Source organism: Amblyomma mixtum, chromosome 9, assembly GCF_055824585.1.
Source record: "Amblyomma mixtum isolate Tamu chromosome 9, ASM5582458v1, whole genome shotgun sequence".
Classification (NCBI taxonomy): domain Eukaryota; kingdom Metazoa; phylum Arthropoda; class Arachnida; order Ixodida; family Ixodidae; genus Amblyomma; species Amblyomma mixtum.
The window spans coordinates 28146273-28173240 of NC_143020.1; the positions used below are offsets into that span (position 1 = coordinate 28146273).

Here is a 26968-nt window from a genome sequence, read left to right on the forward strand (position 1 = left end):
CTACAAGTTAGCCACGCGCGCGGGGGCATTTCATCGCATCATGACGGTGCGCGCGCCGGCTCTCAAGCGTTATCTGGAACGCGCGTGGAAAAAAAGAAGACACAAAAAGAAAAGAGCGCCACCAGATTGCTACTGCTGCGGCGCCGCTCGGCATTTTGGCGAGCGAAAGCAGGCAACAGTGAAACGAGCCAAACGACATCCCTGCTGATAATATAGGCCACAGATTGGCTATCTGGGTTCGAGATGCTGCCTGTAGACGGCGTTGCAATGCAGTTTTTCGTTGCTCCGGCTCCCGCCGCGTGGAGTATACCACTTTTGTCCCCGATAGTACGTATCGCCAGATGACCGAGATTGGGACGCAGTCTTGACTTATGTGACGTTTGCATATATCTCTTCACTTCATGACAGAACAGGCTATTTTCCTTTCTACCTTTTGTTTGCTAGGCATCCCACCATGCCTTTGAACACACTAATGCCGCCTTCTTCAGTCCCCACGACTGCTTACACTCGGGACGCCATCAACCAGGCCACGCTGGCGCGCCAAATAGCCGGTAGCCGGCTCTGTGCCACTCAAGCTTCCTAAAAGTCCGTCTACGACCGCCGGCACCGGGCAGTCGAATATAACCGAGGATCAATCATCCTTCTCTGGACGCCATCTCGCAGCGTCGGTCTCTCCGAGAAGCTTCTTTCTCACTACCGTGGCCCTTACCGTGTGGTGCGCCTTGGCACCGACGTAAACTATGAGATTGTTCCCCTTGCGTCCTCGCCATCCTCCTCTGGCCCCACCACCCACCTCGTCCACGTCTGCCGCCTTAAACCTTATCACGGCGCTCATACGCCGCCACGCTAACGCCGAGACAGTGTTTCAGCAGCCGGGGATCCTGAAGCGGATAGAAGACGACGGCAGTGAGTGATGGAACGAGTGGGAGGAGACGAAGACGACAACGAACTTCTGACTGTTTTCTCGGTGCCGCACGCAGCTACTCTTTTCTATCTGTAAATATCTGTAAATATATTCTTTCCCGAAACAATATTATGAAAATAACTAAAAACCACATAAAACTGCCTTTTCAGGCATATAGAAGCCTAAAAGAGACACTATGTACACCACTCGCATATATATAGAGATTCTGCGATGAAGGTGTAGACATTTTTTTTTGTACGAGTGCTGTATACCGTACCGCAAAAAACAATCTCCAGCACGCTTAGAACCTTCACACCGCGGCAAGCATGCCCACAAAATCTAGACTGAAGTATTTTCAAACGGGAAACAGATTTGTAAGAAAGAGACATTGTAAGAGCTCACTAAAAAAAAACAATGTATTCGCAGACCTTCCCTTCGCAGCCCTGCACTTTTTGGCTATTAACCTTTGTGCTATGGTCAAAAACGTTCCTCATTGGTTCTTATGACCGCTTTAATCACTCGATGCGAGCGACAGAAAAACTTTAGGAGAGAGATTTTGCTGCGAAACGGAAGAATGGACCATTACCTTCAATATTTCCATAACAGTTCATAACAGTATTTGTCCGAAATATTTGCGCAAGAGTTCTGGACATCGGACTACCAAGATAGAGGAAAGGCCATGCAATGTCGACCTTTCCACCTATTAATGTAGCCGCCTGAATGTCTTTTTTCTTTTTCAAAGAAAAATGTATACACCGCAGGTGCATTAGCACACCGCGGAGTGAATGCTATAGGAAAAGAATGTTAGGCATGGTTTAAGCACGGTTATACTGAAAGGTCGAGCAATAAGCACTGGCATGGCTGGACGGTTCCGACTCCTTCCGTAGCTAATGAGGAAAGCATGGCTAGTTTTCAAATCCGCCATACGTTGATGTCGCGTCAGATGACTTGAGAGTAGAGCCACCTCGATTAAAGTCATTTAAGGCGAAAGATGAAGGTCAAGGTTCCAAGGACAAGCCACCATGGTGCACCTTTGGTAGACTACCACGTACTATCGGGTTTTAACTTGGTTATTATAGTCCGAAACCGTTCCCAAATCTTGAAGTCAAATTTTGGCAACAGACCATGCCAAATATGGAGCTCGACAAAATTGAGCGACACAGACATTAATGATTGGACACCAATTCTCCACATTGGCCGTGATAAATTTTGGGGGTGACCCGGCGTAAATTTTTCGAAATGACCAAGGCCATATCTGGAGGTGACCATCGTGTAGGGCACGGTCAAATATGGTTGGACATCGCTTTTGGTACAAATCGGCCGAGGTCAAATTTCGGCGGTCGTCCGTGCCAAAGGCTGTTGCTAAGCGGCTTTGCAAGGTCACACCTAGGTCAAACATACGCACATCCCAGAGATAGGTTTTTGTATCAAGTACAGCTATCGCCCTGAAACGTCCATGGCCACATACTGTGGGCTCACGCTGCATGTTTTGTTTCTTAGCTTAAGTTCTCTCTTTATCGCGAGAAGTACGTGTCCTTATCATTTTTTCGTTCGAGATGAGCGCCTATCTTTGATCTCGATATTTCGTTACTGTCATTAAACTGAACGCTGTCGAGAGCAACCGGGATTCTTATCGTCGGCGTCCGCCGTTCGCGCTGGCTGCTATCATCGCCGCCCAATTGTTTCTGCAGTTTGCAGCCGGCCACTGGTTAGCGCAGTAAATTTTTCGGGCTTTCCGTCAGCCATTGTCAGCCGTCAGCCTGTGCGGTAACCTAGCCACGTGCCAAAGCTCAATTCATTATTAAAATTTGTTCGTTTGCGGGGTTTAACGTCACAAAGCGACTCAGGCTATGAGGGACTAAATTCATTCCTTGGCGATGTTTGCGTAGAGATTGCAGAAAAAAACCAAAACCATTCCTTGCATATCACGATCAAATATTCCTACGACCTTGTTAGCAAGATCGAAAGAAGGGGAATAAACAGAAATTTAAAGTGATGTTGTTCGTGGTTATTCAACTGATCTCTAAGATCAGTCGTTTTTTACAGACATTAGCTTTGCAATATAGGATCAGTGGCTAATTTCTTACTTTGGTCTATGTCCTCAAGGGGCGATGATAAAATTGTAGGTACGTAATGCATTCATAAAGCGGCAGAAAGCCTATATCGCACAGTGTGCAGGTGTCGAAGAGCCTATGGATCCCTTAGGTCCCATAGGAGTATTTCCACAGTATCTCCTTGTAATTCTGCCTGCTTGCTCCACAGTGTTCACGTCCCAGAGATTTACTACCGCAATGACTGCTTCTAAAGTTATCGACTTGCTTGGAAACTGAGGGCAAATATTCCTGAGCATTTCTAGGCCCGTATGTCGGTAATCTGGCACATCAAAAGAGCCAGCCGTCTTGGTCGCCTGAATCACCTCACACAGTCATCATTTAACTGATATGTGCAGGTAAAAGATCAAGCATTGTGCTAGCAGAATTTCTATCACTTTCTTACATTGTACCTCGGAGCGCCTAGACACGATAGCATAATCGGAAACAGTTCATGCGGACAACGATATTTGACTCAGTGGCAAAGACGGCAGTGACAAACAGAATACTATACAGATATGACAGAGCACCTCGAATATGTGGTCTTCTTTTTTTCTAGCACACGTCTCCGGTTTTGGTAGAACCTGATACAAGCTACACCGGAAAGTATAAGAACAGGAACGATCCGGACGAATGCGTCTCTTGTCCTGTACATCCTGAGCCTTTGATGACTGACGGTTAACAGCGCAGGCTGCGATGGAATGGCCCTTACCTGTTCTCAGCCAGAAAGACGTTCAATCGGTCCTCGATACGCTTACTGACGATAGCAACAGATCGTCCGCTTCACCCACGGTTTTCTCCTGCAACACATGCGGCGACCAGTTCACTACGCGACATCTTTTTGAAGAGCACTTTCAGAAAAAACATCCCCAGAGGAAAAGGCACCAGTGCAGCAAATGCGAGTACTCCAGCAATGACAGGTAAGCCCGACGTTTGACCACGCTATATGCTTCGCAATTGTTTTAGTAGCGGTCGACAGCAGTGGTAGCGTTAGACCGAAGCGAACATCGAGAAATTTTTGGCACCCATTGGTCACACAGATACCGCCGTCAGGATGTTTAACGCGAACGCTCGAGCGCGTGCATTGCACTGACTAACTTTAGCGACGCTGGGCGTCGGCCGCCGCGCCTAAGCAGGGCACGAGCTGACTCCAATTGCCGCAAACACACCGTGCAGCATTGTCTCGGACTCAGCGCCCAGCGCTGAGGGGCTATAATATCAGCGGAGGACGCGCAATCGAGCGTTCTGTTAAGCGTGCTGACGGCGGTACATATGTAGACACCCTAAAAAGACTCATTTTCAATCATTTCGTTCCTCTAAACATAGGAAGCTGGTTGGTTTGGTTTATTAGGGTTTAACGCCCCGAAGAAACTCAGGCTATGAGAGATTCCGTAGTGAAGGGCTCCGGAAATTTCGACCACCTGGGGTTTTTCAACGTGCACTGACATCGCACAGCACACGGGCCTCTAGAATTTCGCCGTCATCGAAATTCAGCCGCCGCGGCATGCAATAACCTTTGTACTCCGGTCATTCAAGCAGGCAAATACGCAGTTAGAACAGGACGCATGTCGTCACCCTCAACGGCGGAGCAGCCATGCCTGCCGTCTTCCCTGAGAACGCCGAATTGCTTGCCATGGCGTTTATACGGCAGAAACGTAGGAGCACGGAAGCGGGTTTTGTTCGATTCGGCGTGATGTAAATGGTGCAGTTCGTTACGGAAGCAGCGCCCTAAGGTTCAGCTGCGACACAGAATGGGACCACCAGCTTCGTTGAGCATAGAAGCTAATCGGCGGATTCTGCGACAAGAGCACAAATGTTTTCCTTTCCCGTTGCTATGAAGTCCTGCGTCAGGAAATGGACCTATGCTCGCGGCCTAGTTCTGATGTATCCAACAACCAACACATGCATGAAGAATACAATTGGTCTGGCTTGATACTCTTTATTTGTCTCAGATCCAATGCAAACAGAAAGATTTGAGTTTTAAACGCTCATCGAAGCTTCTCTATGCTGACTCATTGCAGTGCATGCTGTAGACTGCTAACGGCCGCATGTTCTTTTTTATGACGCAATGGTTATTTCAATCTTCGTCCTCTGAGCCGGCATTGTCTTGCTTAGAGCGCCCTCCTTTTTTCATCTATTCTCAAACAGATCTAGGGTCACCAGACACGAGCGGACCCACACGGGCGAGCGTCCTTTCGAGTGTGACGTTTGCAGCAAGCGCTTCTCGAGTCGTTCGGGTCTCACAGAACACCAGCGTGTCCACACGGGTGAGAAGCCGTACAAATGCCCCGAATGTGGACGGTGCTTCACCCAAAGTACCCACCTGAGGCGTCACCTCATTGATGTCCATCGCTTTGATGTCCTCACTGCCACCAGACGTTTTCGCACGTAGACGACTACGAGAAGCACTGCTTGACGCACCGCGAGCAAATACCCCAAGCCAGCTCTCATGCCGCTGCGCAAGAAGTTCAGGACGCGTGGTCAATCCCAGACGCAAGACAGTGGGGACAGCATCCGCCGATATCCTCTTCTCAGGGCACAGTCTGGCATTTTTAACTTCAAGGATCTGAGACGCCATACGCGTGCGCTTTCCCCACGATTCCTTTGGAACGACTAGCAACGATGACGTAGGTCTATGGGCGCTAACGAAAAAGGCAGATAAGAAGTGCGTTTTTGCATGGCTATCATGACCAGATATTAAAATGAAAGATGACTGCAGCGACCCGCATTGGGAGAATGCGCAAGCATTGACGCCTCCTCGGCACTCGTCGTCTCTGTTGATCATTTCCTTTATGTTTGGTAATTTATTTACCTACTGAATTTGCGTAATTGTCCTATGCTTTAAATAAATATCGATTCGTTTACTCTAATTATACCTTGTTTTTCTTCAATCAACCATTTCGGTTTTTGAAATCTGGTGCCCTGGTTTCTTTGCTTCTCCGCTAACTGACTATATCCCTGTCAAGCCTATTCAACCGTCCAATGGTTTTTGCTGATAATTAACCAATTACTTTATGTCAATGAAACTTTTTGTTCGATTAATTATCACTCATAAAATATATCTTAGTGTATTTCCAACTTTATTTTTACTTTTTTGCCTATGGTCCCGCTATTTTGCTGTCCACGGCCATTTTCCCGTCCACTCACTACATCGACGTCCGCGTGATTTCGACGTTTTTTCGAAATTTTGGCTCTAAATAATTAAGTATTCGTCCTATCGGCAATTTTTTTGCGGTCTATCCTCGCAACATCCCCTATCGATTGCAACCATACGTTTGTCGCTTCCTCTTCAGAGAACGTCAAAACTGCAGCGGTCACGTTTTATCGACACGACCTCCCCGACATAGCCTGGAAATGCTTCAGCATTAATCAAAGACTGCAGCGCATTGAAGGCTTGCTATATCGTTCTTTGGTACGGCAGTAACTCTGGACGAGTATTGACATCATTTCTAAGCCCAGCGCGTTGGAAAGCACTATGCGCGCTGTAGGTAAGCAGGAGCTGTAGGCGTGAGGAACCATGGAGAGACCACAAAAACCACCGGAAACCGCTTTAGAAGCGCTATCTGGCGGATCGCGCCTGTTGTCGAGATACGTGCAGTGTTACTGAGATACGGTCATTTCTGTTGGGCACGGCTTTCTGGCCGTGTTATCAGCATGCATAAATATTACGAGTGGCTAGAATGGTAGAACTTTTGCACGCTTATTGTGCAATGCTTTCTGAGCGAGTAATCAGTGGCCGGCCTATGAGGCGATAAATATTCGCGCTGTGTGTCGTCTTTCAAACAGATCTCAAGAGGGCTGCGGGATGTATTCACTCCACAGGCCAACATTGTCGTGGGTGACACAGCCCTGAAAAAGAAACAGCGCTCCATACTCGTAGCCTTCAATTTCTAACTCCACATAGCTCGAACCAGGAACCGTCATATGACGCAGCCCAGCAGTTTTGCTATTGTTTCCTTCTACTTTTGCTAGAACTTGTATGCAGTTGCTCACACAGAACTGTGAACAAACATATGCTTCTTAGTTCAGTTTTTTTTTTAACGTCAGGAATGCATGTTTCATGAACACGCTAGAGAGACATAGTCGCTAAAATACTTTATACATTTTTCTCGGTTACCTACTTGTGTAGGTGTGGCTTTATAGAAACATTGCTCGGCACGGAAGCTAGGAAAGTTTTGTTATACTCATACATATATATATAAAGATTTATATTTTTGTATAAACAAAAAAAACGAGCTAATAAACGAGCTGTGTTAGTGACACTTCTGTTTTTCTATATCAAGCTTAGCAAAACTTTTTGTCGCGCCTACTGTGATAAGAATGATGCATGGTGTATCTCGGTGCCTTGTACGCGTGCGCATGCGCTGGGAGGGCTATATATTTCGTATGCTGTGGCTTGATTAAACAGTTGGAGTAGGCGCCCATGTTGTCGTCTTTCTTGTGTTGTGTCCCCGTTGCGCTAAAAATCCTTTATTATGAATAAACAAGTCTTCAGACAGCCATGCCTGCATGCGCATCGTTTCTTCCTGCACATAGTAAAAGATTTGAATCAGCGTGTTGGCGACTAAGCACTCTGTTCGCAACTGTTCACAACTGCACTCTGTTCGCAACTGAGGAGGGCGCCACCAGCGCCACCGTGATCGGCTGTGCGCGCACCGAGCTCCAGCAAAATCACGTCTGCGCCCAGGTTCCTGACCTCGGATCGCCACCAACCGGTCTACAAGAGCGCTACTTCATCGCTTGTACGCCTGGTAATCAAAATTCCAAGCGTTCTGCGCCGTTTTCTGGCACATCAGCATCTGGCTGGCCGCCCACGCCGGGCGCGCTAAGCCAAGCCTACATCTGCACCGCCGGGGCAACGCCCCCCGCGCTCGCCAGCATGCTCGCAGCCGGAACGGCGGGGAGCTCGCCTAGCCAGTCAGCAGCCCACGCGCTGAATCACAAGCACTGTGCTCCCGCGGCGCCCCGGCAAGCCACCGCAGCCACGATCGTCATGAAATTTGCGAACCACCTCAACCTCGGCAACACTTTATTCCCTGTGCTCTGTCGGTCCGTCATGGATTCCGCCCGCCTAACCAAGACTGAACGTGACAATACCTACATCAAACTCCACACCTCGCAAAACATCCTGGCCATCGATACCCACCGCCCAGCCGCTGCTGACAAGCTGCTCCAACTCAAGCAAGTTTCACTGAACAACACCCAGTACGAAGTCACCTCGTGCGTAGCTAACGACCCCCTTAACGCCCGTGGTGTTATACACGGCATCACCATGGACTTTACCGAAGACGACTTTGCCGCTAACCTTCGTGTTGACGGCATCCGACTCCTAAGCGCCCGCCGTCTCGGACGTACCAACACACTTCTGCTCACCGTCGAAGGGCCCCGTCTACCACGCTATGCCGTCTTCCACAGCGGAGTGTACCGCGTCTACCCGCAAATGCCCCACAGCAAACAATTGACGCATTGTCACGCCATAGGACACCGTGCCGACGTCTGTCCTAACAAGCCTACCCTTGTTCGGTGCTCGATTTGCAGCCAACCGTTTCCTCCTGACCAAGACCCAACGACTACCCCACATGAATGTGAACCACACTGCTGGAACTGCAAGGGCGACCACACACCGTCTCATCCTGAGTGCCCCGCAAGGAAAGACGCCGACGCTGCAGTCCTAAAGTGGCACCGCGCCCAACGACGCCATCGCGCCCGCGCCGCCCCTCCACCCCCTAAAGCCGACGCGACCATCTGGCCGCCCCTGCCTGCCTCGAACCGCTACGAGGCCCTTCAGCTCTCCTGCTGCAGCAGCAGCAGCCCGGGGCACGAGACCGCGCAAAGAAGTCAATCTCGAACCAAGCCCTCTGCCAAGCGGCCACCGTCCACCACTTCTGGCGCGGCAACCAGCTCCTCCACCTCCTCTACTAAACCGCAAGCTTCCGTGATGCAGTCAGACTCCACCAAGTCACCAGGTGAGCGGTCCATCTCCCACATCCATCGCACCACCTCCCCCGTCCTTCCAACACCGGTTTTACTCTCGTCCCTCTACACCTACTCCACTTTCACCCCTCCCTACCGACAACGCTATTGTCTCATACAGCAATCCCTTGCTCCCGTCCTATTGGCCTTACAACAAGCGACGGCTCGCGTCGAGCAACTAGAGCACCATCTCCTCTCCCTCGCGTCCTCTGCCCCATGCTCTCCCGACACAGACTCCAATGCTCCCCCTCGAAAGCGCGCAAGCGCCCCTCTAGTGCCTCACCTCGACACAATGGAGGAAGACAAGCATGATGAGTGATATCATGCGACACACATCCCCACCCCAAAACCCTTTAATTATTTGGCAGTGGAACTGCCGCGGTTTTCGTCGCAACAAAAATGCCCTCTTGCAACACATGCGGATTACAGGCGTTAACCCAGACGTCATCGCACTGCAGGAAACGCACGGTGCCTTTTCTCTGCCAGGTTACGACCATTTTACTCAGCCAAGTATAGTCATGAAGAGAAAAGGACATCAAACGCCCCTTCCTCTGCTGATTTTCACGGTTACATACATACGGCGCACGATACCCACCATTCATGAAGATACATCCCACCTCAACTCCGGGACGAAAGAGCATGTCCTGACACACTCCACCTATCAGGGTCACCGTATCACGATTTTAAACTGCTACTGGACTCCCTCCGACTCTAAAACAAGCGTCCCACCTTTGCATACGGCCCTCCCTGCCTCTAATGTCCCTACTACTTTCGTCCTTCTTGGTGACTTCAACTGCCCACACCCTGCATGGGGATACGACCGTACTTCAGCCTCCGGACGAATACTCGACCGCTTCGCCAGTATTCATCACCTCACCCTCCTGAATGACACGTTCATGCCTACACGTCTAGGATGTGGAGCACAATCCGACACAAACCCCGACCTTGCATGGATTCGCAGCGATCTCCGCGCTTCTTGGAGTAATACGGGTGACACGATGGGGAGTGATCACTTTATTCTTCAGATAACGCTCACGTCCCAGCGACCCTCCAGACCACCCGGAACACATCTACCTCCCACTATGCTCGTAGACTGGCCAAAGGCTCGGCCGGCCCTCGACTCCTTATCAGTCTCACTCGAGGACCCCGAAAAATGGTGTAGCGCCATTATGGAGACCGTCTCCCAACACACCAAACATATCCACCGATCTCCCGACTATCCATACATTGAAACACACCTACTTGGGCTATGGAAACAACGTCGCCGGGCCATAAAAGCTTGGCGCAACTGTAGATCTAGCCTCGCATTGGAAAGAAAAGTTGCTGAACCAACGCAAGCAGCCCGAGAATACGCTGACCAACTAGCCACGAACAACTGGCTTCAGCTCTGCGATGACATGGTCGAGAGACTCCACACTCCAAAAGTCTGGCACATTATGCGCACCCTACTTGGACAGGGTAAACCTCGTAACACACTCCAAAAGCTACAGTTGGCCCTCTCCGTCTCACAAGAACTGCTTGAGCAAATCCGAAATCAATTTTACCAATCCTCTACTTCTCCTGCCAGCTCCCCGTCATACCCTTACACCGAAGAAGAAGCAGACGAGCAAGGAATGAATTCCGATTTCACATTCGCCGAACTTCAGGCTGCTCTACGCTCCCTTAAGCGAAACACAGCACCCGGCCCAGATAAAATTACCTATGGTATACTCCGTAACCTCTCCGATTCAAAACTAGACGAACTTATTCAGATCATTAATACTGTTTGGCGCTCCGGGAAAATTCCCGCTGCATGGAAAGAGGCACACGTAATTATGATTCCGAAACCAGGAAAATACTCTGCGCTCATCACTAACCTCCGACCTATATCCATGACTTCTTGCCTAGGGAAGCTGATGGAGAAGATGGCCCTTATCCGCCTCGAATGGCACGTGCATACCAATCGCTGTCTCGCTCCCACTATGGTCGGATTCCGCGCCCACGTATGCACACAAGACATTGGACGGCAAATCTATGAGGATTTGTACGCCTTCCCAAGCAGCGCACAGCTTCGAGTTTTGACCGGCGTGGATACCAAATAGCTTTTGATAATGTCGCCCACTCCGCAATTCTCACCAACCTGCCAGACACTCGCCCTGGGGTCCGCATGTTCAACTACATCAAAGACTTTCTTACAGACAGGACCCTCCGAATCATTGGCCCCGACGGCACACCTTCCGCCCCCTTTCCCCTCACCGCAGGTACACCACAGGGATCCATTCTTTCACCTATGCTTCTCAACTTGGCAATGAAAGAACTGCCCCGAAAACTCGCTGAAATCCCTGGCCTACGCCACGCTATATATGCGGATGATATCTCTCTCTGGTCTACCACAGGAAACGCCGGGGAACTAGAATCCACTTTGCAGAAAGGCCTCGACGTCGTTCACGAGCATGCACGCCGCATAGGTATGAGTTGTTCCGCCGAAAAGTCGGAATACATCGTGGTTTCTAACGCTCCTCAAAAAACCGCTTCTTCCAACCGCGAACTCATTCAACTCTCTCTCGCGCCAACCCCTATTCCCCGACGGAGCCACATCAAGATCCTTGGCTTCACTTTTCAACAAGATGGCAAGTGCAACGTGTGGCTTAGCCAACTCCTGCAACAACTGAACCAAATTCGCCGCATGCTGTCCCGTATATCTCGTCAAAAGCATGGACTCAGAGAACACGAACTCAGTCGACTTATAGAAGCACTCGTTTATTCGAGGGTCATGTACGCCTACCCCTATCAACGCCTCACATCCTCTCAAGTAAGCAAACTGGAAGCCTCTCTGCGTCGCTTCACTCGATTAGCCATGGGAGTTCCCATCTACGCCGCAAATGCTCTGATGGCAGACGCCGCCATTTTCAACTCCCTCGAAGAACGCGCAGCAGCACACCACCGAGCCCAGATACACCGTCTCTCTACCTCCGAGCAAGGCAGAGACCTCCTCAGCCTTTTCGGACACACCATTTCCCAACTACCCCCGCTTCAACCATCTGCTACCCCGTGGAAAAGCCTCCCGCGTCTTACTGTAAAACCCATTCCACGCCACATGTCTCCAACGGTAAATCCCGGGCGGCGTGAAGCACTGGCGAACCATTTACCCGTACTGGGCCACGACACTTACTATACCGATGCCCATATATCCAGCACCAAGTAGTTACTGCAGTAGTCGGCCCTCGAAGCACCTCCACACATCTCCACACAAGAGTGCCCTCCTCAACCGACGCAGAAACTCTGGGCATAGCAGAGGCGATTACGCTTCACGACCACCTTTCCTCCACCATCACCATACGTGCAGACTCTCAGGCTGCCATACGCTCATTCGAATCTCAAAAACTCCCTCTCCATATCCTAGACACTTTGCTGCAATACCTAACAGCCCACCCTACGCTCCATGTCCGCCTTGAATGGATTCCTGGTCATCAAGGTATACCGGAGAATGAGCTTGCTCATGCTCTGGCCCGTGAAAAAATACCACCGGGCCCTCCAACAGCCTGGCCAGCCCATTATAATCCCAAGGCAGACCGCGCTACACACCGACAGGACCGCCGCGAACACCTTCGCAATTTGCGGCACATGCGACGAACCCTTCCGTCACCCTCCCATTTTCTTTGCCGTGCTGACGCCACTCTAATTCGGCAGGCACAGACTAACTCCCTTCCCTGCGAACTGTATTCCCACTATATCCTTCATAAACCGGGCAAACTCGCCTGTCTCGTGTGCGGAGAGCATCCCTCCAACATTCATACATATTGGTTATGCAACCGCGCCACTAACTCTCCCACCATACCTTCCTCGCATACCTTACCTCCCCCCTTTCACCTCACATGGGCCCGATGGACCGCTCCACCAACCTCTCTGCAGCCCACCCTCTGGCCGCTCCTCGCCGCCCACATCCGACGCATCCAAGGGACACGTGGTCCTACTCTGCCACCGCCGATAAATAGCGCCCACCAAACGGGCAACTAAGAAGGCTCGGACTTGAGCTGAAAAACAAAAGTTATCTCTCTCTCTCTCTCGGCAACTGATGCTTTAAGCTGTTGGAGCTGTTGAGGTGCGATGTTGCATTCCAGTCTTGCTCGGAAACGTGTTTGCTGAATGTTGTGTCCCCTTATTGCTTTTGTGTGTGTGCGCCCCCTCCTAACGACCACTCGCATTCCCCTCCGAACGACCACTCCATCATGGTGCGCCCCCGCACCCTCCTCCTGTTCTGTGAAGCCACTCCCTCCCGTGGACGCTTGTCCGCTCCCTCCTTTCTTCGGACGGCCAGTTCGGCTCCTACCTCGGTCGACGCTGGTCGCACCCTCATCAGCTTTAAATAAACAAAGTCTTAAAAGTACCGTGTGCGTCTTTCGCTGCATTCAACACAGCGACCGGACACGACAGTGGCGACGAGAAAGTGGATTCGACCCGCGCTACGCAACGCTATTGACAAGCCATGGCTACGCGAGGGTTTCCCAATCAGATACCAGAGTTCAACGGCTCATCGTGGTCATCGTGGGTTGGACGCCTTCAGTTCTACTTTGAAGCTAACAACATCACAGACCCAGCCTTGAAGAGGGCCAACCTGCTGACGCTGTGCGGGGAGCAGACCTACGATACTGTCTGCGCCCTTATCCAGCCAAGCACACCAGCTGCAGTGTCTTGCGACGACATCGTAAAAGCGCTGCAAAAGCACTACGACCCAAGGCCATCCGAGGTCTACAGCCGGGCTCGCTTCCAACGACGAGATCAACTGGAAGGAGAAACTGTGAGCGCCTACGTAGCCGCGCTCAAGAAGCTCGCTGCCGACTGCAATTTTGGAACGCTGTCGACAACAGCTACCGGGCAGGAGGGAGACGCAGCTTCTTCTGCTAACACCACCATGCTTCCCTTGGACGTGATGTTACGCGACAGATTTGTGTGCGGACTGAGTGACGAGTCACTGCAGCAGCGCCTGTTCGCTGAGAAGGACCTCACATTCAGCAGAGCTTACGACATCGCCGTTCGAGCGGAGAGCGCCGGTCACCAGCAGAGAGGGATTCGCCGGAACACCGAGCCGGTACACCAGACAAGCAACCAGGTGCGCAAGCCTTCTGTTGTTGTAAAATCGGTCAAAAAGGCACAACGCTGCTGGCGGTGTGACGACCAACACAACCCCCAGGGATGTCGATTCCAGTCAGCCACGTGTAATTTTTGCCACAAGCGAGGGCATATCGAAAGAGCATGCATTACGAAACGGAGACTTGCCAAGATAAAGTCACCTTCCCAGCCTAATCACAGCGTCAACGCCTCAGAGAATACGCCGCTATCTGATCTCCATGGAACAACATCAGCAACACCATCTGTGTTGTACGACCTGAACACCATGAATCTCGGCACGCGACCGAAGATTTTTACAGAAGTAAGCGTACATCACCAGCTGATTAAGTTCGAGGTGGACTCCGGCGCAGCCTGTACTCTGATCAGTGAGGACACGTTCCGAACTTCATGGCCATCTGACGCACCCGCCCTGCAACAAGACGACACGCACCTGCGAACGTGGTCAGGACAGAACCTGCCACTATTGGGCTCTGCCAACGTGCAGGTTAACTACAACGGCCAGACCCATACGCTACCTCTGCTTGTTGTGAAGGGCACAGGATCAAGCCTTCTAGGGAGAAACTGGTTTTCTCCACTAGGCGTGATGATATGCGGTAAACATCAAAACGCCGATGCGCTAAGCCGTCTGCCACTAGACGCAACTGTTGACGAACCATTTCCACCAGGAGACGTTCTGATGTTCGAAGCACTGCCAGAACCTCCGCTTACAGCAGGCACAGTTGCAGCATCTACGCAGAAGTGCGCAGCTCTCCGGCTAGTTTACACAGCTGTTCAACAAGGCAACGTGCATAAACTCAAAGGGGACAACTTCGACGCTTACCGCAGGCGAGCTACAGAGTTGAGCACCCATCGCGGCTGCATCATATTTGGGTCCCGAGTTGTGATGCCGAGAGAACTACGCGCACAAGCTATGTCTCTCATCCACGCCGGCCATCGGGGCATCGTTGCAATGAAAAAGTGTGCCAGAAGCTACATGTGGTGGCCTGGCATTGACAACGACATCGAAACAGTGGTGCGCGAATGCAAGCCTTGCCAGAGCAGCCGGAGCGCCCCGCCGAAAGCTCCTGTCCCAGAATGGGAAAAGCCAGACACACCATGGCACACACTGCACATTGATTTTGCAGGACCAATTGAGGGCTGCACTTTCCTTGTGGTCGTAGATGCCTACACAAAGTGGCTTGAGATAAGGCAAATGGGACAGACGACTTCGGCAGCAGTCATTGACAACCTCCGATCACTATTTGCAACGTTCGGCCTGCCGCGCAAGGTAGTGTCGGACAACGGAACACCGTTTGTGTCTGCGGAGATCCTCAAGTTTTATCGCGACAACGGGATCTCATCAGTTACATCGGCCCCCTACCACCCAGCGACAAACGGACAAGCCGAGCGCTACGTAGCCGAGCTAAAACGCGCCCTTGAAAGAGATCAGACAGGCTCGCTGCAGCGCCGCCTTGCGCGCTTTCTCTTCAAGCAGCACACGACGGTTCAGAGCACAACAGGCGAGACCCCCTCGAAAATGATGTTCGAGCGTGAAATGCGAACCCAGCTCACAGCCATCCTCCCCGAGCCAAAGGCAGAGACGTTCCGGGAAGAAAAAGCAATTCCGCGCTGCGGCACGCTTAATGAGGGGCAGCGCGTCCTCGCCCGACAGTTTCTGAAAAAGCCACGCTGGGAGGAAGCTACAATTGTCAGACGCATAGGCCTGCGCTCTTGGCTCGTCAACATACATGGCACAGTAGCACGCCGACATCTCAACCAGCTGCGTAGATTTACGACGCCGTCTGAGAGCTGTCCGCCAGCGGAGAGAACACGTGCACCATCTTCCCACATAGCCTGGCATCTCTTCCCGGAAGAAGAGACTTCGCCCAGGACAGACCCAGGAGACACAGCGAACAACAGCCAGCCTACAAGTGTTTCTCCCCCGAGCGCACAAAGCCAGCGCGCCTCCACGCGTGAGCGCCGACCCCCTGCACGATACCAGGCAACTTTCTAAGGGGGAAGGAAGTGTTGTGTCCCCTTATTGCTTTTGTGTGTGTGCGCCCCCTCCTAACGACCACTCGCATTCCCCTCCGAACGACCACTCCATCATGGTGCGCCCCCGCACCCTCCTCCTGTTCTGTGAAGCCACTCCCTCCCGTGGACGCTTGTCCGCTCCCTCCTTTCTTCGGACGGCCAGTTCGGCTCCTACCTCGGTCGACGCTGGTCGCACCCTCATCAGCTTTAAATAAACAAAGTCTTAAAAGTACCGTGTGCGTCTTTCGCTGCATTCAACACAGCGACCGGACACGACACTGAAGTTGCTTTCCTGCCTCAAAAAACAATTATCCAGGCGACAACGTCAAAGTGTAACTCAAAATTTTATCAACAGCATTTCGCGTCTACTGACAGCTTTGAGTTGGAGCGGGCAAGCAAAAACCATAGCAAGACATTCACAAGGCCTGCACCCAGTGAAGTTGAGAGAGCGATGGAGAGGTGAATAATTGTGTAGTGTGTTGCAAAACAAACAAAAGATTGAAGTAATGGCAGAAAAATACATATATACATACATACACACATACGTACACACATACATACATACATACATGCATGCATGCATGTATGCATGTATGCATGCATGCATGTATGCATGCATGTATGCATGTATGTATGCATGTATGCATGCATGCATGCGGTGCATGTATGCATGCATGCATGCATGCATGCATGCACGCACGCACGCACGCACACGCACGCGCACGCACGCACACGCACGCACGCACGCGCGCGCGCGCACACACACACACACACACACACACACACACACACGCACGCACACACACACACACACACACACACACACACACACACAAGTACATACAGTCTTAGTCAAAAGTAACCAGGCTGCACATTTTTCTCCTCAGTCGTATATTAAAGCTATTACGCCAGCCCTGAAGCTCGAAATCTCTGTATGGTGAGAAGAACCCCTGTTTTCACCTTCAAAGAACTTTTTGATCTTTAGGGAAAATGTGAGGGCTCTGGTATACGAATGAGAAGCAAACCATGGAGCCTGGTTACTTTTGACAAGGAACTAAACTTTTAGCTTATACATCATTAATAAGACCAAAACTTGAATATGCATGCGTAGTATGGGACCCTTATACCAAAACTAACATTGACGCTTTCGAAAGAATCCAGCGTAAGGCAGTCAGGTTTATTTTTTCGAAGTACCGTACAACTGATTCCCCGACAGCACTAATGAAACAACATAGAATACCGACACTGGAACTGAGAAGAAAAATTCAGCGCTTAAAATTTATGTTCCTTCTTAAAAATAACTTTCTTGCTCTAACTCCTGATCCGTACATAACACCACTTACTGCACGCCGAACACGACATCGACACGATGACTCTCTAACGCCATACAGCACCAGAACTAATGTTTTTAAATATTCTTTTTTTCCTCGCACGATAACAGATTGGAACAACTTACCTCTGCCTCTTCTAACCAGCGTTGATTCAATTGAAACCTTGAATTGCTCTTGAATATTTTTCTTGTCTGCTTTTTGGTTGCCCAAACTGATCGTGTTTTTGCCTTACTGCAAGTTTGACATTTCATTTTTGCATATTTCATTCATTGGCTTACTTCTGTTTGTTTATGTTTCACTTTCCCAAATGAAGAGCTCGGTTTGCAGTTCGTTTAGTCCTTGTTTTGCTCATGTTCTATTGCCCATAGAACAAGTGTTTTGAAATTATTATTTGCTATCTTCGTTCTATATGCTGATGTCATTTGTATGCCCCTCCTGCTTGGGCCGTAAAGGTATGCAGTATTGAATAAATAAATAAAAAATAAATAAAACTGTATGTACATACGTACATACAAAAACTAACTGCTAAATAACAAACGCCACATTGTCACGTAGTGGTGGTGACTGCGGTCCCGGAAACAAGAAAACAGCGAGAATGTCTTCGAAACGGAAATCTTTATTTGGGCTGACCCGCGAAGAGGTCAATCACTCGGCGGCGGCGTAGCAACAACTGTGCTCGGCGGTCGTCGAACAGAATGGCCGCCGCTCTCGGCCGTGCTCTTTTTAAAGCTGATAGCGAACTTCCGAGATAAAGCTTGCAAAGTTACTAGAACACTGTGGAGCAACGTACAGTCGGCTCCGCCTGGATGCGATCTATCGAGATAAATCTAGGCGCGTCTTGCATTACAAACAAAGCGATAAATCGGCGTGCCGGCAGCTTTGAAGAATGAACAAACACTTCAAACATTCGCGGCAATACTCCCCTCTCAAAAGAGCATCGACGCGATGCTTTAGTACAGGGTCCGTCAATAGTTCCCAGGCCACATGGTCCGCTTTTCATCGGTATATCATGGCACTTAAGATTCCGATAGAGCTGTCGAGGTTCTCAGATGGTAGAACGATCCTTCATCTATTCTGTAAAGATATTTTGAGCTTCGAGGATATCTCGACAGCCCGACTATGCTGCTCAAAAGCAAACCCTGTGGCCTTGGAACTTTTGACGGACCCTGTACATAATTCGCCACAAATAACTAAAACGGCTTGTGTAAAAACAAACTCCAAGAGAGTAAACACAACGTGTTTTAACGTGCATAATAGGGCTGTAGACGGACGGCATGGACAACTTGTGGTCGTACGCGGCGTCGCTAGAGATGCAGTCATTTCGTCAGGGACGACTTCATAGTCCGGTTCACCTACCCGACGAAGAACTTTGTACGAGCCGAAATAGCGGCTCAAAAGTTTTTCACGCAATCCGCGGCGGTGAATGGGCGTCCAAACCCAGACTCGGTCCCCTGGCTTGTATTCCGCGTTGCTTCTTCGTATGTTGTAGCGTCTGGCGTCGCCCCGCTGCTGGCCTATGATCCGCAATCTGGCAAGTCTTCGCGCTTCTTCTGCGTGTTGAAGGTAGGCGGCGTCATCGACGTTATCTTCTTCGGTAACATTGGCCAGCATTTGCATCTAGCGTGGTCGTGGCATTCCTGCCATGGACGAGCCTAAAAGGCGTCATCTGGGTGGTCTCCTGCACTGTGGTGTATAGTGCGAAGATGATGTAAGCCAGGATAACGTATCGTGTCTTGTGGTCGGTATCGACATACATGGCGAGCATCCTATGGATCGCACTGTTTTCAGCTCCTGCTGATTTTTATTTCCCCTTGGAGAGGTTCTCTGCTCGGAGGGGCCCTGTAACACCTTGGGGACCCCCTGAATGTCCTCCCTCTCGGTGGACAACACCTTAATTTTCGTCTTCTCCGCACTTCGCACCCAGGCTGCGGCCTGGTTAGGCCTGGCGGCTGCTGGCTCCGTCATGACTGACCGCGCAGCTGCTGCCGGGCTGGCCCTGACACCTCGACTACGCGCGCATCCGCCATCTCCTGAGGTAACCTCTGACCTCGACACGGAACCTACCGTTGAAAACCCGGACGACACGATCATACCAGGTGGACATCGTCTACCTGACCATGGTGCCGCTTCAGGTGGTGAACCCCGTTCTCTTTCGGGCTCAGATTTGGCCCCCGTGACCGGCGTCCCGGGCCTTTCCTCGCCACCTGCGGCTGTCCCAAAGACACCGGCCCCCGACAGCCTAGAACTGGGCACGGATACCTCCCTTTTAGCGGCGCACGAGGAACTGCTGTCCATCATTAATGACGGAAAGAATAAGATCACAGCAGGGGTCCGGGCCACCCTTGTGTCCCTGGTCTCTGCCATGAATGCTAATGCGCATCACTTCTTTGCCTGCGCCATCCGTGGCAGAGAGCGCGTCCGTCCTTTGTGGGACCAAGTTAGCGCCCAGGATCGTGAGCTGAAGGTCCTGAGGGCCCGGAATGCCGAAGTGTCCGTCAGGGCGTCCAAGGCCGAGGCGAAACTTCGCCTTCTGCGGGCCGGACAGAACGTTCCTAGGCCGTTTGCGGCGGCTGTGCGCGGCGTTGCCGGCCCTCTGCCACCTGCCGGCGTTGATTCAGGCACTGCGACACAGGCACACCCAGGGCCCGTCGATCTCGGGGACTCTCCTCCGGCCTAGAAGCCCCATCAGATGCTTTTAACGTCAGTTGGGGCTTCCGACAACGTGGGTCGCGAGGTTGCTACCCTCATCAAGTCGGCCATCGACCCTGAGTCGGAGGGAATAGGAGCCGTCACACTCCGACCCACCCGTCGCGCCCTGGTAGTTACATCCCGGAACCCTGGGAACCTGGAGCGCCTGCAGGCTGCCATCACCCGTATCGAGGACACACGGGCTTCCATCAATGTCCGTATGCCTCAGCGACGCAATCCCCACGTCGGCCTGTCCGGGGTTGATCCTGATATCCGTCCTCAGGATCTCGTGACCGCCCTCAACCGGCGGAATCTGGCACTCTCTCTTGATTCGCAGAAATGTAAGCTCAGGTTGTCCTTTACACAGCGCTCTGGACAGCGTGTTCACGTCCCAGAGGTTGACCCTCCCGCTTTTTCCCGCCTTCGTGACGCCCGTCGCGTCACCGTGGGCTGGACTTCCGTTGAGGTCCAGGAGGACCTCCACGTACCGCTGTGCACGTTCTGTGCCCAATACGGCCACACTCTTAAGGCTTGCCCACATGCTACGGACCCCTCTAAGGCCGGCTGCACACAATGCGCGGGGTCGCATCCTCTCGCACAGTGCCCCGCCCTATATAGAACCCTAATGCCAAGTGCGCCCCATGCGACGCGGCTAGCCGCCCCTCTAACGATCAAGCTGGGCATGCCTCCTGCTCAACTTTGCAGGAGCGCGCTGCTCGCGTCCGTGCTAGGACCGCCAGGACCGTCACAAAAAGACCTTTGGCTGAACCCAGGCGTGGTGGCACCAAATGATAGCAAGTGTGGGCTGCTCAAACTAAGGCCAATTTGCTGTAAGGGCAACTCTAGCAGTCTTCTTCTCAAAGAGGTGAAACGACGACAATGGAGCCAAAAATGATCGATAGATTCAGGCTCACGGCAAAATGCACAGAGGGGAGATAACGCCAAACCAGATCTGTGCAGGTAGAAATTTATAGGGGGGATGCGGCAGCGCAACCTGGTCAGAGATACTTCTAGCTGCTGAGATTGACAGCTCTGCACCTCTCATTCTGCTTCCTTCCTCTTTGTCTCTGTTTACTCCCCGCCGCGCGCCCTCTTTGACTCTTCGTTACACGAACTGGACGAAGTGGTCGCTTTGGCGGCCGGCGGCCCCATCATCCTGGCCGGTGACTCTAACGCCAAGCATGAATTGTGGGGCCCCGCACCCTCCGACTCGCGTGCCTCCAAACTCGTCCACTTCGCCCTGGCTCACACAACTGACCGTTTTAAATGATCCTACTTCCGCCCCCACAGACGACAACTATTACGCGGAGTCGTGGATTGATGTCACGCTCGCTTCCCCATCCCTGCTCAGCTCCGGAAACACATGGACCGTCTCGGACGCCGAATCTCTGTCTGGGCATTCTTATATTGAGGTGTCCATCGGTCCTCCTTCTCCGAAGCAGCACCGCCTAACGGTTGCATCCCGGGCTCGTCTGCTTCAGTGCTTCGCAAGGGACACATGGTTTCCTCGGGTTGCTGGCGCCGATCTGCGCTCTACCGATCCATTGGAGACCGTCGTCAACTCGTTCTACGACCGAGTTACCACGCTGATTGAGCGCCACAAGCGTACAGTTGTGAGTGCTCCGGCACCGAAGCCATGGTGGTCCCCTCAGCTCGCCATCGAGCGGGGGCGCGTTCGAGCTTTGCGCCAGCGCTTCAGGCGTTGCTCAGAACCATCGTTGCGCCCACTCTATCGCACCGCGTTTCAGGCCGCACTTGCCTGTTACCGTCGCAACATCAGGGAGGCGAAGGACTCGATGTTGCGCCATGCCTGTCACGATGCGACTCGGAAAAACATTTTCAGCGCACCCTTTCAGAAGCCATTTCCCAAACTGCGCGCCCCCCGTATTCTTACCACCTCTCGACACAGGAGGCGGCGTTCTGACGACTTCTGTCGTCGAGTCGGCGGCACTTTTGCTCCCAATACAGGTCGCGTTTGACAATTCTTCGATAGATTCACCATTCCACGCGTGTATCCGTGCATCCGTCGAGTCGCCTTACCATCTTTCTGTACCGCCCGACGTCCCGTTCTCGCGTAACGAGCTTCAGTTGCTCGTAAACGCACTCGATACTGGCACCGCTTCCGGCCTGGATGGGCTGACTGCGCCCTTGGTTACGGGCCTCTGGCGTACCCACCCGTCCTTCTTTCTCTCCCTTTTCAACGGTGCCCTCCGTTTCGGCCACTCTCCCTCCGCGTGGCGCAGGGGGCGGATCATCTTCCTTCCTAAACCAAACCGTCGCTCTTCCCTCTCTACTTCCAACCGGCTAATAGTGATGAACTCAGTCCTCGGTAAACTATTAGAACGCGTACTATTTCCTACTATTTCTAGTACGCCAGGGGCCATCTCCATCCCAACCAATTTGGGTTTACCCATTCGCGCAGCGCAGTGCAAGCCCTGGCCTCGTTGCGAACGGCCCTGGAAAATTTCCACATATCCCGCACGTACGTAGTTCTTATATCACTTTATTTTCAGGGTGCGTTTGATAGCGTTTGGCACCCCCTCGTCCTTCGCTTCTTTCGCAGCCGCGGCCTCCCTTCCAACCTGTATCACCTCTTGCGCTCATTTCTTTCGCAGCGCACGGTAGTCTAGCGTACACGCACTGGTGAGGAGGTGTCTGCCAATGCCACTCTCGGCAGGCCTCAGGGATCCCCCGTTTCACCCCTTTTGTGGAACATAATCGCAGACCTTCTCGAGTGTCCAATGCCCCCCTGGCGTCACAATACAGGCGTTTGCCGATGATACCATTGTGCTGGTTCCGGCCCGCACGCGCCACAAGTTGGAGCAGCTGTGTGCCGACGTCTTTGACAGAATAGCCTGTTGGGCCTTTGATTCTCGGGTGACGATCTCATGGCCAAAAACATTTTGTATGCTGCTTTCGCATGGCGCGGGCGGAATGGAAAAGCGTAATCCCACCGTGCGCTTTTCGGGCCGTCCCTGAAGTTTCAAACAGGAACTCAAGATTTTAGGCGTTGTCCTCGACTGCCGCCTCACTTTTCTACCTCATGCTCACTTCCTCCGCGACAAGGCAGAGATCCTCACTTCGCGTCTTCTCTCGTTTCTGTCGTTCCACCGTTCCCTCCCTCCCTGTTCTCTACGTGGGCTTTATTTCCAAGTAATACAAGGGGCTCTCACTTTCGCCGCACCCGCTTGGTGGTCTCGCAGCGCCAATTCACGCCTTCGGGAGAAGTTTGTTTCTGTGCAGCGCGTCCCTCTTCTCGCTATCACAGGGGCTTTCCGCACAAAGCGCACGGCTGCGCTTCAGGTAATCCTCCGGGTACCCCATCTTCCCTTAGATGTTGGATCGCCTCTGTGCGGAGTACAACCTTCTAAACGATGTAGATCCCGTCACCTTTGGAGGTCACACTTATCTACCATCTGATATCTTGCCCCGCTTTGATCCCTGCTGCGACCATCCCTCTTTGGCTTCCTCATTTTCCTTCATCAGTCTTCTCTATTCTCACTTTCCCTCTGAGTCCGCCCTTCACGGCCTTCATATATTCACGGGCAGCTCTTATACCTCCCACTCTGCGGGTGCTGCTTACGTCGCATTCTCATCTTCTGGCGCGCTGCGGAACGTGGGCCGGTTTCGTCTCCAGACAGACTCTACTGCCTTCTGCGCAGAGGCTGTTGCGTTTCACGAGGCTTGTTGTTATGCCCGGCGTGCCCCATCTACTTTACCCTCGCATGTCTACTTTGATTGCCTTTCTCTCCTTCAGGCTCTTTACTCTCTTTCCACCAACGACTTACGCGTCCGAGACATCAAGCGCACCCTTGTAGTCATTTCTCTTCAGCGTCCTGTCTTCCTCTATCATTTCCCCGCCCATTGTTGTGTCTGGGGCAACGAGCTCGCTGACTGGGCCCCCTCACTGGCTTCGGCGCGCGGCCTCCTGCGGCCGTCATGGCTGTCACCTTTGTCAGTGCGCACCCGCATGAGTACCACCATACTCAGGCTTTGGTCAGACACCTAGACAGCGGAACATTCGGACACCCTCCAGGCTTTTTTGTCCCCTCTATTAACGCCTCCCGCTCTCTTTCCCTCCACACCGATCTCTTGTCCCCCTCCTAACTGCCCACGGTCGTTTTCACTCCTACTTCCATTGTTTTGCTATCCTTCTTTCGCCTTCTTGTCCATGCGGGCAGCTGTGGGGGATGTTGTCCATTACCTGCGTGCCTGCCCTCTCACCGCGGACATAGCAGTACGGCTTTCCGGCTATCCGCACTTTCTTTCCCCTCATGACTTCCCCTCTTTTTTAGGTTCCCCTCGGTCTCGTGTGTTGCTTATTCGCGTTGCTGTTCGCGTTTCTTCCCTTCTTTCACCCGTATCTCGTCTTTATTCCCGCCCGGATGGCTCGTAGATCTCCTTGCCATTTCTGCGCCTCCCCATGTCTCATGTGGTCGGGGGCACCATAGGGCCAATTTTGGTGGGCCGTGGCCCTGTCCTTGCCTCACGGGCATGTGGATGGCATGTGGATCTTGATATATGTTCGCCTTGCGTGCACACGCAGTCTTTCTTTTGTTTTCGTTTTTTTCATGTTTATTTTCATTTATTTTTTTTTGTTTTCGATTTGTTTTCTTTCCTTTTTTCTTTTCTTTCCTCTAGCTGTAATATTTTTCATGTTTTAATTGTTTGGTTATTTTTTATTTCGCTCGTTCTGTTTCGTTCTTTTTTTACCTGCCTTTTTGTCGCTTACTTGATTCTCTTTTCACTTTCCCCTCCCTTTTATGTACCCCTTCTGTTTTCTTAAGCCCATTATCACCTGTTTGTTCGTTTTTTTCTCCTTGCTTTCTTTTCTTGTCTCTTCTTCCTTCTTACAGATCCCCGCACCTTCCCTCCTCCTGGCCGCCTGCGAACCTGTCTGAAGAATCTGGGCACGCTGGAACCATCCCTGTTTCCTTTTCACTTCGTCCTTCACAATTCTCAATCCTTCAGGGGCGTCTTGCGTCTAAAAAACACTTTTGCCCGCCCATCATTTGTGCCTGTTTTTTTTTCTCTCTTGTAATCGGTTTTTCTTGAGATTTCTCTTGGGCGTTGGCCCCTTTTTTATTTTTTAATTGGTTCGTCTGCGATAACCTTTGGTTGGGTGCGGGCTTCCTCTTGAATACTTTTTTTAATTTCTTCCTTTCTTGAGAGTTTTACAATAAAAGGGGAGTGTGCTGGTATTGAACGTGAGGATCATGTGTTTTGTGTCTATTTCCTTATTATCCTTCCAGATCTTGATTCGCGAACGTCTATGACGTGTTGGTCACTCAGACCTTCGAGCATCTCTTTTTCAGTGATGTGAATAAAATCATTCTCGGATATTACGCCCCCGACGGTGTTCAGAGATCGGTGTGAAGTCACAGAGACAGGAATATCCCCAACAGACACAATGTTTATGAGTTTTCAGTGCTGGACGCTGTCACGCAGTTCGAGCAGTAAGTCACCGCTGGCCATTTTTGATACTTTGTAGCCAATGCCCAAGGCTTCTGTCAAACACTTTGATACTAGGAAGGGAGACAGGATTCTTGCTTGCTTATCATGTACTTCACTATAGATAAAATGATATTTAGAAAAACTGACTTTTCTTTTTTGGAAAAAATGATCTGCATCGTTCCGCCCTGTCTTGAGAGAGCGATCAGGTTTGGAAAGAGGGGCAGCCATAAAAATTTAAATTTTTCGGTCACGGTGCCAACCACCCACCATGGAGCCCAGCAAGGGGACGGGACAGAAACTTGCGAGCAAGTCCTGCCCACGCCAGCTGTACACCTCAACTATAACCAAATATGACGCAAATCAGGGTAGTTGGCCACACAGGTTAACCCTAGCCGCCAGGAAAAGTGGAAAAAAAAACAAGAAAAGCGGAGGAGACAGGAGAGTTCTACGAAAGGAGATAGGAAAGTGAAAGATGGAGAGGAGAACAGGGAAAGGCGACTGCCGATTTCCCTCAGTCGGATCAGGCCGGAGGTGCCGTTAACAGGAAGCTGGGGTCAAAGTGGTGTGTTGCCTCCGCCGAGGAGCCTTAAGGACAAAACGCTCGGCATCGGCTCAACCACCAGGATCCCCTTTTCCCCGGACACGGCAATGCCACGCACGGCTAAGCGCGGATGCTCGGGTCCGCGGTGAGGCACTGCTCACCTTCATCCCCCTGCGGGGATGTCCCTGCGGATGCTCGGGAAGCTCCGTGGTGTCGCCACTCAACAAAGTCTGCATGCTGCAGCCCAATGGGCACTAAACGTCTTCTGGACGTCCTGAAGACGTCCTGAACGTCCCCAGGACGTCCAGGGGGCGTTCAATGCCCATTGGGAGACGCCCCCCTGCGGGGATCAATTCAGTTCAGTTTATTACCTTAAGTGTGCGCAATGGAGAGGACATCGAGGGACAATGCGTCCGGAGGGCACAGGTATGACCCGCTGGTGTTGGTTTCAGTTGGAAGAAGATGAGCATGGTACAGGGCATGGCCACAGGAACCTCAAGGAGCACGAAAGAGGCATCTGTATAGGCCACACCTTGGGTATCAAAGACAGGGGAATTGCGCCGCATGACGACTGCTGGCGTGCAGGACGGTAGGACAAGTTGGCCGGGAAGGAGAGAATACGAAGACTGTGAGCCGGGGTGGAGACAGGAGAGGTAAGGATGGAAATGGGAACAGGAGAGTGGTTATTGGCTCAGGCCAGTAGCCAGAGTAGTTATTGGTCTGAGCCAATAACCACTGACTGCCGTGTAAGAAAAATCAGGGCAAGCCGTGAGTCCTGATGCAGAGTGAGAAGTGAACGGAGAGGACGGAGGAGGCCTGTGTCAAAGAGCTCAGCAGTGGAGGTGGTGACAGGGAGGTTGAGAGC

The 26968-nt window shown here is 51.7% G+C and overlaps 1 pseudogene; it reads left to right on the forward strand.

The window, feature by feature from the left end:
- LOC149328600 (uncharacterized) overlaps nt 1-20097 on the forward strand; it is a 31810-nt pseudogene extending 11713 nt beyond the window's left edge.
- The last annotated feature ends 6871 nt before the right edge of the window (nt 20098-26968 follow it).